The sequence below is a fragment of the Macaca nemestrina genome, chromosome 4, assembly GCF_043159975.1.
Source record: "Macaca nemestrina isolate mMacNem1 chromosome 4, mMacNem.hap1, whole genome shotgun sequence".
Lineage (NCBI taxonomy): Eukaryota > Metazoa > Chordata > Mammalia > Primates > Cercopithecidae > Macaca > Macaca nemestrina.
The window spans coordinates 166,318,023-166,328,599 of NC_092128.1; the positions used below are offsets into that span (position 1 = coordinate 166,318,023).

The window sequence follows — 10,577 nt, forward strand, 5'->3', positions numbered from 1 at the left end:
GTTATTCTAGAGGAATGGAATATTAATAATGGAGTTCTTTCATTGGTTTTGGGGTTTCTGGAGTTAGCTGCTTAATATGATTAGACCCCAAAATGCTAAGGACTCTGCTTCTAATAATATGGAGAACACTGATAATCCTTTCCGTGGACTGTTTAGAGAGTTACGCAAAATAGATGCATTTAACACCCCTGATTCACCACTTGTGAGAGGCAAGGAGTTTAATGACTCTGTACATAATACTTTTGACTATGTGTGGAGAAGCAAGGAACATAATGAAACTGGTTGGCTGCCCCTAAGTTCAGTGGACAATGTGATGAAAAAAAGGATGAACTCAGGGATTCTGTCTCCCAGCTTCAGAAGCAGATACTGAGCCTAAATCTGCCAAGATTGCCCTGAGTGACAGTCTTATCTCCTTTAGAGAAAGAGCTGAAATTGTGGAAAAACAGACAGAAGCTCTTATCCTGCGAGTGGCTGACTTGTAAGGAAAAATGCATGCACAACCTCACCAGGTGCCTACTGTTAAAGTGAGAGCATTGATTAGAAGAGAATGGGACCCTGAAGCTGGGAATGGGGATGTGTGGGAGGACCCTGATGAAGCTGGGGACACAGAGTTTGTAAACTTGGATGAACCTATTTTTGCCAAAAAAAACCCAGCTTCCTCATATCCAGTAGTGGCAACATCCCCTCCCCCACCCATGCTGCCATCACCCTTTCCACCTTTGTCTAAGGAGATAAACCCTATGCTGGCTGAGGCAACAGTGATGGTCTCCCTTGAGGTAGTTGCCAGGCAAGATAATGTTGATTTTCCTCAGGACCACCCCTACAGCTCTGTTTGCTTCTAGGCCTATAACTAGACTAAAGTCCTGATGGTGCCCTGGAGGTGAGGTTGAAAATGTGACCCATGAGGAGGTGTGCTGCACTTAAAAATAACTGTTTGAGTTCTCTGTATAAACAGCAATCTGGACAACAGGCATGGAAATGGATATTCAGGATATGGAATAATGGTAGAAGGAACATAGAGTTGGATCAGGCTCAATTTATTGGTTTTGCCCCACTAGGTAGTGACTCTGCATGTAATGTTCCAGCTCAGGGAATTAAAAAAGTTTCTAATAGTTTATTTGCTTGGTTAGCTGAAATATAGATTAAAAGATGGTCCACTGTGAGTGAGCTGCAAATACCTGATCTCCCTTGGTTTAATGCAGAGGAAGGGATCCAAAGGCTTAGGGAGATTGGGATGGTGGAGTGGATTAGTCACTTTAGACCAACTCATCCCAGCTGGGAGGGTCCAGAGGCTACACCCTTGACCAATGCCTTGTGAAATAGATTTGTGAGAGAAGCACCTGTGTCTTTGAAGAGGCCTGCAGTTGCTCTTCTCTTTATGTCAGATCTAATGGTGGGAGCCTAAGTCACTCAAATATAAAATTAAATACAGTGGGAATAATTGGACCCTGAGATGGCAGGGGCCAAGTGGCAGCACTCGACCATCAAAGGCAAGGAAAGGGTAGCTACTTTAACGGGCAGCAGAGGCAAAGTGGCAATCAGAATAGTCTGACTCATGTAGAGCTCTGGCATTGGTTAATTAATCATGGTGTTCCTAGAAGTGAAATTGATAGGAAGCCTACTGCATTCCTACTTAAATTATACAAGCAGAAAACTTCTAGGTTGAATACACAAAAGACTAATTTGAATTTTAAAAACCGAGAATCATGGCCCGTCGATCAATTTCCAGACTTGAGCCAGTTTACAGACCCAGAACCCCTTGAGGAAGGACACCACTACATTACTGTCAATTTATGCAGTGATCTTTCTCCCATCCTTCCCCAAGGAGACCTCTGGCCTTTTACCAGGGTAACTGTGCACTGGGGAAAGGGAAATGATCAGGCATTTTGGGGACTACTGGACACTGGCTCTGAGCTGACATTGATTCCAGGGGACCCAAGACATCATTGTGGTCCTCCAGTTAAAGTAGGGTTTTACAGAGGTCAGGTAATTAATGGTGTTTTAGCTCAGCTCCAACTTACAGTGGGTCCAGTGGGTTCCTGGACTCATTCTGTGGTCATTTCCCCAGTGGCAGAATGCGTAATTGGCATAGACATACTTAGCAGCTGGCAAAACCCCCACATCGGCTTCCTGACTGGTAGTGTGATGGCTATTATGGTGGAAAACGCCAAGTGGAAGCCATTAGAGCTGCCTCTACCTAGAAAAATAGTAAATCAGAAACAATATTGCATCCCTGGAGGGACTGCGGAGATTAGTACCACCATCAAGGACTTGAAAGACTCAGGGGTGGTGATTCCCACCACATCCCTGTTCAACTCTCCCATTTGGCCTGTGCAGAAGACAGATGGATCTTGGAGAATGACAGTGGGTTATTGTAACCTTAACCAAATGGTGACTCCAATTGCCGCTGCTGTACCAGATGTGGTTTCATTGCTTGAGCAAATTAACATATCTCCTAGTACCTGCCATGTAGCCATTGACTTGGAAAATGCCTTTTTCTCCATTCCTGTCCGTAAGATCCACCAGCAGCAATGTGCCCTCAGCTGGCAAGGCCAGCAATATACCTTTACTGTCCTCCCTCGGGGGTGTATCAACTCTCTGGCTTTGTGTCATTATCCTATTTGAAGAGACCTTGATCGCCTTTAGCTTCTGCAAGATATCACACTGGTCCACTGCATTGATGACATTAGGCTGATTGGATCCAGTGAGCACAAAGAAGCAAACACATTGGACTTATTGATGAGACATTTGTTGCCAGAGGATGGGAAATAAATCCAATTAAAATTCAAGGATCGTCTACCTCAATAAAATTTCTAAGGGTCCAGTGGTGCGGGACCTGTCAAGATATTCCTTCTAAGGTAAAGGATAAGTTGCTGCATTTGGCCCCACCTACAACCAAGAAAAAAGCATAATGACAGGTGTGCCTCTTCGGATTTTGGAGGCAACACATTCCTCATTTGGGTGTGTTACTTCAGCCCATAAATCGAGTAACCCAACAGGCTGCCAGTTTTGAATGGTGTCCAGAACAGGAGAAGATTCTGCCAAAGGTTCAGGCTGCTGTGCAAGCTGCTCTGCCACTTGGGCCATATGACCCAGCAGATCAAATGGGGCTTGAGGTGTCAGTGGCAGATAGGAATGCTGTTTGGAGCCTTTGGCAGGTTCCCATAGGTGAATCACAGCGGAGGACTCTAGGATTTTAGAGCAAGGCCCTGCCATGTTCTGCAGATAGCTGCTCTCCTTTTGTTAGATAGCTCTTGGCCTGTTAATGGGTTTTGGTGGAAACTGAACGTTTGACTATTGGTCATCAAGTCACCACGCTACCTGAACTGCCTATCATGAATTGGGTGCTTTCTGACCCATCTAGCCATAAAGTGGGTCATGCATAGCATCATTCCATCATCAAATGCAAATGGTATATGTGATTGGACTTGAGCAGGTCCTGAAGGCATATGTAAGTTACATGAGGAAGTGGCTCAAATGCCCATGGTCTCTACTCCTGCCACCCTGCCTTCTCTTCCCCAGATTGCACTGATGGCCTAATGGGGTGTTTGCTATGATCAGGTGACAGAGGAAGAGAAATCTAGGGCATAGTTCACAGATGGTTCTGCACGATATGCAGGTACTACCTGAAAGTGGACAGCTGCAGCACTACAGCTCCTTTCTAGGACATCCCTGAAGGACAGCGGTGAAGGGAAATCTTCCCAGTGGGCAGAACTTTGCGCAGTGCACCTGGTTGTGCACTTTACATGGAAGGAGAAATGGCCAGATGTGTGATTATATACTGATTTATGGGTTGTAGTCAATGATTTGGCTGGATGTTCAGGGACTTGGAAGAAGCATAATTGGAAAATTGGTGACCCAAAAAATGTGGAGAAGAGGTATTCGGATGGACCTGAGTGGTCAAAAACTGGGAAGATTCTTGTATCCCATGTGAGTGCTCACCAATGAGTGAGCTCAGCAGAGGAGGATTTTAATAATCAAGTGGATTGGATGACCCGTTCTGTAGACATCACTCGGCCCCTTTTCCCAGCCACTTCTGTCATTGCCCAATGATCCCAGGAACAAAGTGGCCATGGTGGCAGGGACGGAGGTTACACATAGGCTCAGCAACATGGACTTCCACTCACCAAGGCTAACCTGGCTACAGCCACTGCCGAGTGCCCAATTTGCCAGCAGCAGAGACCAACACTGAGCCCTCAATATGGCACCATTCTTCGGTGTGATTAGCCAGTCACCTGGTGGCAGGTTGATTATATTGGACTTCTTCCATCAGTGACAGGACAGAGGTTTGTCCTCAATGGAATAGACTCTTACTCCAGATATGGGTTTGCCTATCCTGTATGCAATGCTTCTGCCAAGACTGCCATCTATGGACTCGAAGAATGGTTTATTCACCATCATGGTACTCCACACAGCATTGCCTCTGACCAGGCACTCACCTTATGGCTGAATAAGTGAGGCAGTGGGCTCATGCTCATGGAATTCACTGTTCTTACCCTGTTCCCCATCATCCTGAAGCAGCTGGATTGATAGAACAGTGGAATCACCTTTTGAAGTCACAATTACAATGCCAACTAGCATTGTAGAGCTCGGGCAAAGTTCTCCAGAAGGCCACAGATGCTCTGAATCAGTGTCCAATGTATGGTACTGTTTCTCCCATAACCAGAATTCATGGGTCCAGGAATCAAGGGTGGAAGTGGAAGTGGCACCACTCACTATCACCCCTAGTGATCCACCAGCAAAATGTTTGCTTCCTGTTCCCACAACATTACATTCTGCTGGCCTACAGGTCTTAATTCCAGAGGGAGGAATGCTGCCACCAGGAGACACAACAATGATTCCATTAAACTAGAAATTAATATTACCACCTGGACACTTTGGGCTCCTCCTACCTTTAAGTCAACAGGCTAAGAAGGGAGTTACAGTATTGACTGGGGTGATTGACCCAGGCTATCAAGATGAAATCAGTCTACTACTCCACAATGGAAGTAAGGAAGAGAATGCATGGAATACAGGAGATCCATTGGGGGCGTCTCTTAGTATTACCATGCACTGTGATTAAGGTCAATGGGAAACGGCAACATCCCAAGCCAGGCAGTACTAAAAATGACCCAGACCCTTCAGGAATGAAAGTTTGGATCACTCCATTAGGGAAAAAAAGAAAAAAAAAAACACAACCTGCTGAGATGCTTGCTGAAGGCAAAGGGACTGCAGAATGAGTAGTACAAGAAGGCAGTTATCACTAGCAGTGCTGACCAGGTGACTAGTTGCAGAAATGAGGACTGTAACTGTATTTCCTCCTTCTTTTGTTAAAAACATGTTTTTGCATGTAAACACTTGTACTAAGAAAATATCTTCATTGTGTTTCCTTTTCCTTTATCATGTAACATAAGATTTATTGACTTCATATCAGCATTTAAGTATTGTTAACTTTATGTAGTAATAGTTGGTTTGGTGATTGGTGTGTTTCCTGTTTCATGAAACATAGTTGTATTATGTTAGGCCTAATTATGGCCTCATTATTGTCTTTATTTGAAGACTTTGATGTCAGGTGATGTGTGTGGTTTCAAGTTGACAGGGAGTGGACTTGTGATGATTGATACTGAGTGTCAACTTGATTGGATTGAAGGATACAAAGTATTAATCCCCAGTGTGTCTGTGAGGGTGTTGCCAAAAGAGATTAACATTTGAGTCAGTGGGATGGGGAAGGCAAATCCACCCTTAATCTGGTGGGCACAATCTAATCAGCTTCCAGTGAATATAAAGCAGGCAGAAAAACATGAAAAGGAAAGATGGGCCTAGGCCCCCAGGCTGCATCTTTCTCCCATGCTGGATGCTTCCTGCCTCAAGCATCAGACTCCGAGTTCTTCAGTTTTGGGACTCGCATTGGCTCTCCTTGGTCCTCAGCTTGCACACAGCCTATTGTGGGACCCTGTGATCGTGTAATTTAATAGTTAAGCTCCCTTGCATGTGTGTGTGTGTGTGTGTGTATATTCACACACTAATAGGATATATATGCTCCTGTATATACTAGTGTATATGACTATATGTACTTATCTATATATATACTATAATTATATATATAACTACATATATTAGTATATATAGTTATATTGTATTTGTGATAGGATATATAAATAAATATATATATATAACTACATATACTAGTACCATAACTACATATACTATACATATACTAGTATATGTAGTTATATATAAGTATACGTATCATATATGTATATATATATCCTATTACAAATACAGTAATAGTGTCACATATTAGGCACAAAATTTAGCTTCTCTTTAAAATGCTAGTGAAACACAGTAGTTAGTCCTAAACTGTGATAAACTAACCACAATACAACTGTGAAGGTATATTTCAAAATTTTAAGATAAGCAATAGAAACTTGAAATAAGAGGTATAAATTCTTAGTTGACAGAGTAAAAATAAAGAAACAAGAAAACACCTCACATTCACACTTCCAATTCCATTTACCTTGCTTTATTTTTGTGGCGTATATAAACAATACAATTGTAAACATAAAATATCTCCTAACTCCTAGTTTGTAATCATATAACTCTCTCAATATTAGCTGACAGGTTAAAGAGCAATTATTCTGAAATTACAAAGTATTTATGATAATAAGAGATAATTCATCTCACACAGAGAGTTGACCTTCTACAGAGCTCTATGGAAATCAGCTATAAACAGTTGCTGAAGGTAACCCTGGCTGAAATTCCTTCAGCTATTGTGGCCATGAAAGTGGGTGATTCTTTTCCAGCCATGAATGCTGATTAGGTAGAAGTAGGCTGGAAGCCGAGTTTCAACGTCATGTTGCTTCTGAGACTTGGAGTGCAACTCTTGATCACTGCAGCAGAGGCCATTGTTTCTCCAATCACACAGTTTGTAAAATACTTACAGTACAGATGTCCCTGTCATTGAGGCATTTACTTCATACCTGCATTCAGTCCCCAAAACGGCATTCTTAACAGAAAAACTGTACCCTTGCTACTACTTCTGTCTCTGTGGGAAAAAAAATAACACTAATATGAGATCTATATAACAAAACTTATGAGATTCATGTAGAGTCATAATTAGGAAGTCATTTGAATCTTTAAAGAAACACCAGAAAACAAAAAAAGTGAACAAAATGTATAAAAAATAAAAAACATTAAAGGATTTTGTTAAAAAACACAAGAGTAACTTAGCTAGAGTAAGTCATGGGTAGGAGACATGAGACAAAAATTCATAAAAGAGAAAACAAAACAAATGATTTTTCATTTTTTAAAAAGGAATAAAGCATAAAACATTTTTGTAGGAATAGTGAAACAATTAAAATATTTCAATAAACTAAAGAGGAAAATCAAAAAACATCATTATTAAATAATAAATACATTCAAATATTTTTAAATAACAAATGTAAATTATCTGAGGAAATTAAATAAATACGACAAAGGAACACAATATCTGAAAACATAATATCCACTAAGGAATGTTATTTGGTAACAAAAATCTTTCTATTCTAAATAAAATAGTCTCAATGTCATAGAAAGTTTTGACAAGTAATGAAGAAATATATCTTATACAAACTTTTTTTGATAATAGAGAGTAAAAAAGCAGAACAGAATAATCTGCTTATTTTATGAAGATAGTACAGTTCTGTAATATAGCCAACAACCAATATCACAGAAACACAAAACTAAATACTAAATATTCTAGTAGACTATGAAAATAATAAAGCATTATCAAGTATGATGGACAGTGGAAACAAAATATAATGTAGGTTTTAAAGTTTTATTTTTCTATTTAGAAAGCAAAATAAAATAGACTGCTAACAAAATATAATAATACAAGGCTAGTGAAAGCATGCTGTTCTCTATTACTATCATATTCTGCAGTAATTTTTTTTAAAAAAGACATGATAAGGCACCTCAATGTTTCCATCTAAAATGGTTCGTTGGTAGATGGAACTATAAGACCATCCCAAGGTAGGCAACCTGAGGAAATCTGTGGGAACAGAAAAATTAAAAAGAAAATAAGATAATTTGTGGATTATGTATACATATGAGAAACCAAACTGTTTTTGGGGGGAAATTCTTGGAAACAATACACCACTTTTTACTTCTATGAACTCCAGTCAGGCCATATTAGGTCATAAATTATGTTATTTTAAAAATGTGTTTTTAGTTGACATTATATTTCTTACTAGGGAAATTACTTAGAGGTGCAATCTACCAAGTAACCACTTTAATGTTGACTTAAAACTAAAGCATCCAGACAGTCTACTGCAGAGATCACTCTCATTTCCCTTGTTAACCAGCAAGGAGAGATGGCCAACCCAAGAGAAATGAGTAAAATAGTGTCAACAAAATACATTTCCTCACATAAGATAAAGTACATCCAAACCCACTAATATGATTAAAGGAGAACATCTACATGACAGTTATAATCAATGTATGACTAATTAAATAACATATATAATCATAAAATGATAATTTGAAGACATAGAATCTAAGGTTTTAATATGTTTCTTAAATTTTAAAAGGTATTTACCAAATAAACCTTACAAAAACCAAAATAATAAAGCATTGCCATTTTCAAAAAATACTGTATATGTTCTACGAAGTTCAACATTTTATTTGAATTGGATGCTCTAGGAAAAGCAGTAGATAGAAAACAAAACAAGACAACAAAGAAAATGAGTTGAGCAGAAGAAATAAATCTACAGTTATGTCAATTTGTTAGGTAATTTTAATTAGCTAGAAGTCCAAGAAAATCAATAAAATAGCAAACTAATAAAGATAACAGTGTTCAGCCAGATTCTTGGTAAAATACCAATATTTAAAAATCAGCATTGTTTCTATATATCAGCAATAAACAATGGAACAACAAAATCACTAATATCAACAAAACTCATAATGTGCCTACTGTTATACCAAGAACTGTTCATGAGTAATGTGAATATAACTTTTAAGATTATGAATAGCCATAAAAGAAGATCTGAGCAAATATAAAATACTATATCTAAATATAAAACACTATATCCAAATATTAAAAGAGTAAATACCACAGTGGTAAATTTTTTCAAAATTAGCTGGTAACTTTAATACAATTTTAATAAATTTTATTTAAAATAATATCTAGAATTTTTCATGTAACCTAAAAATATTTTTCTAATATTCATCTGACAGAGTAAAGAATGATGAGACTCATATCATTTTCAAAGGTAAGGAAAAGTAGTAAATGAAAGGCTTATCATACTCCTTGATATCAGGCTTGTTACAGAGTGACCACAGATGAAAACAGTGTATGTGTATAGAGAAAGATAAATAGTTCAGTAGCTGAATTAGGAACTTGGCATTTGATAGAGCTTGATTTAAAAACTGTGGGAAATAAATAGACTTGTTTAATAAATAATGATCATTAGAACTAATCATTAATGGAAAATAAAGAAAATTAGTTTTTTGGGGTGAGATGTCAACAAGATGATTGACTAGAAGCTCTGGTGCTCTTCCTTCCCATAAAACAAACAAAAAACAAATAAACAAACAAAAATGAATATACCACACTTTGAGCAAAATAACTCAGGGGGAGCTCCAGAGAACAGCAAAGAATCAGCACAAATTCTGTAAAGCACAGAAACAGAGTATGGCCATGTGGAGAAGGGAAGGAAACACCTTGCCTTTGCTACCCAACCACCTTCAGTCAGAATCAGCAAGACTCTTTTCTGCAAAAGGAACCCAGCAGACTCCATTACTACTGCAGACACATGCAGTCTTTGCTACCAGAGACTCCTGCAATCCTCACAGTCTCTGAGCCCAGGTGAGGGAGTTCTCTGGAGTCCTCACTCTGTGGTACTACCAGAGAAAGAGCCAACGCTATGACCTCCCCACCTCCACCCTGTGACTCTCCCTGCTACTGCATTGTACCATCTTGAAACCAGAGCCACTGTAGAGTGTATTCTATCTCAGGCAAGTAGTCCTTGCATCTCTTCATTATTGAGATTTTGCTGCCACTGCAGCACACTCACCCAAAAGCACACCTGCCCTGACCTGAGTTGCTGCTATGACCTGCTCAACAGGGCCAACCTACTGGGGAGCTGCCCCATCCCCTTGTTTCAGTTGCTTATTCACCCTCCTTTTAGGCTCACACTAAATTGGTGCCCGGCCCCCATGGGGATCTCAAGCTTCCTGTATAACACTCCACAGGAACACAATAATTGTTGAATAACTGTCCCAAAGAAGTGGAAATTTAGAAATTGCCTGCAAAGAAAATCAAAGTAATGTTTTAAAGGAAACTCAGCAAGATACAAGAGAATACAGATAGATGACTCAATAAAATCAGAAAAACAAATTATAATCTGAATAACATAATGAACTAAGAGACATATATCATGTAAAATAACTAAACAGAAATCTTGGAGCTTAAGTATGAATTCAGTGAAATAATAACCAAAATACAACAGAGATTAAACAGCAGAATAAATTAAGGAGAAAGAATCTGTGAATTTGAAGATAGTCCTTTTGAATGACCCAGTTAGAGGAAACAAAGAAATAAGGAATGAAAAGATAGAGGA

General features: G+C 39.1%; 1 pseudogene; it reads left to right on the top strand.

Moving 5' to 3' along the window:
* Positions 1–488: 488 nt before the first annotated feature.
* LOC139362652 (uncharacterized) lies at positions 489–4,852 on the top strand (annotated as a pseudogene).
* Positions 4,853–10,577: the final 5,725 nt, after the last annotated feature.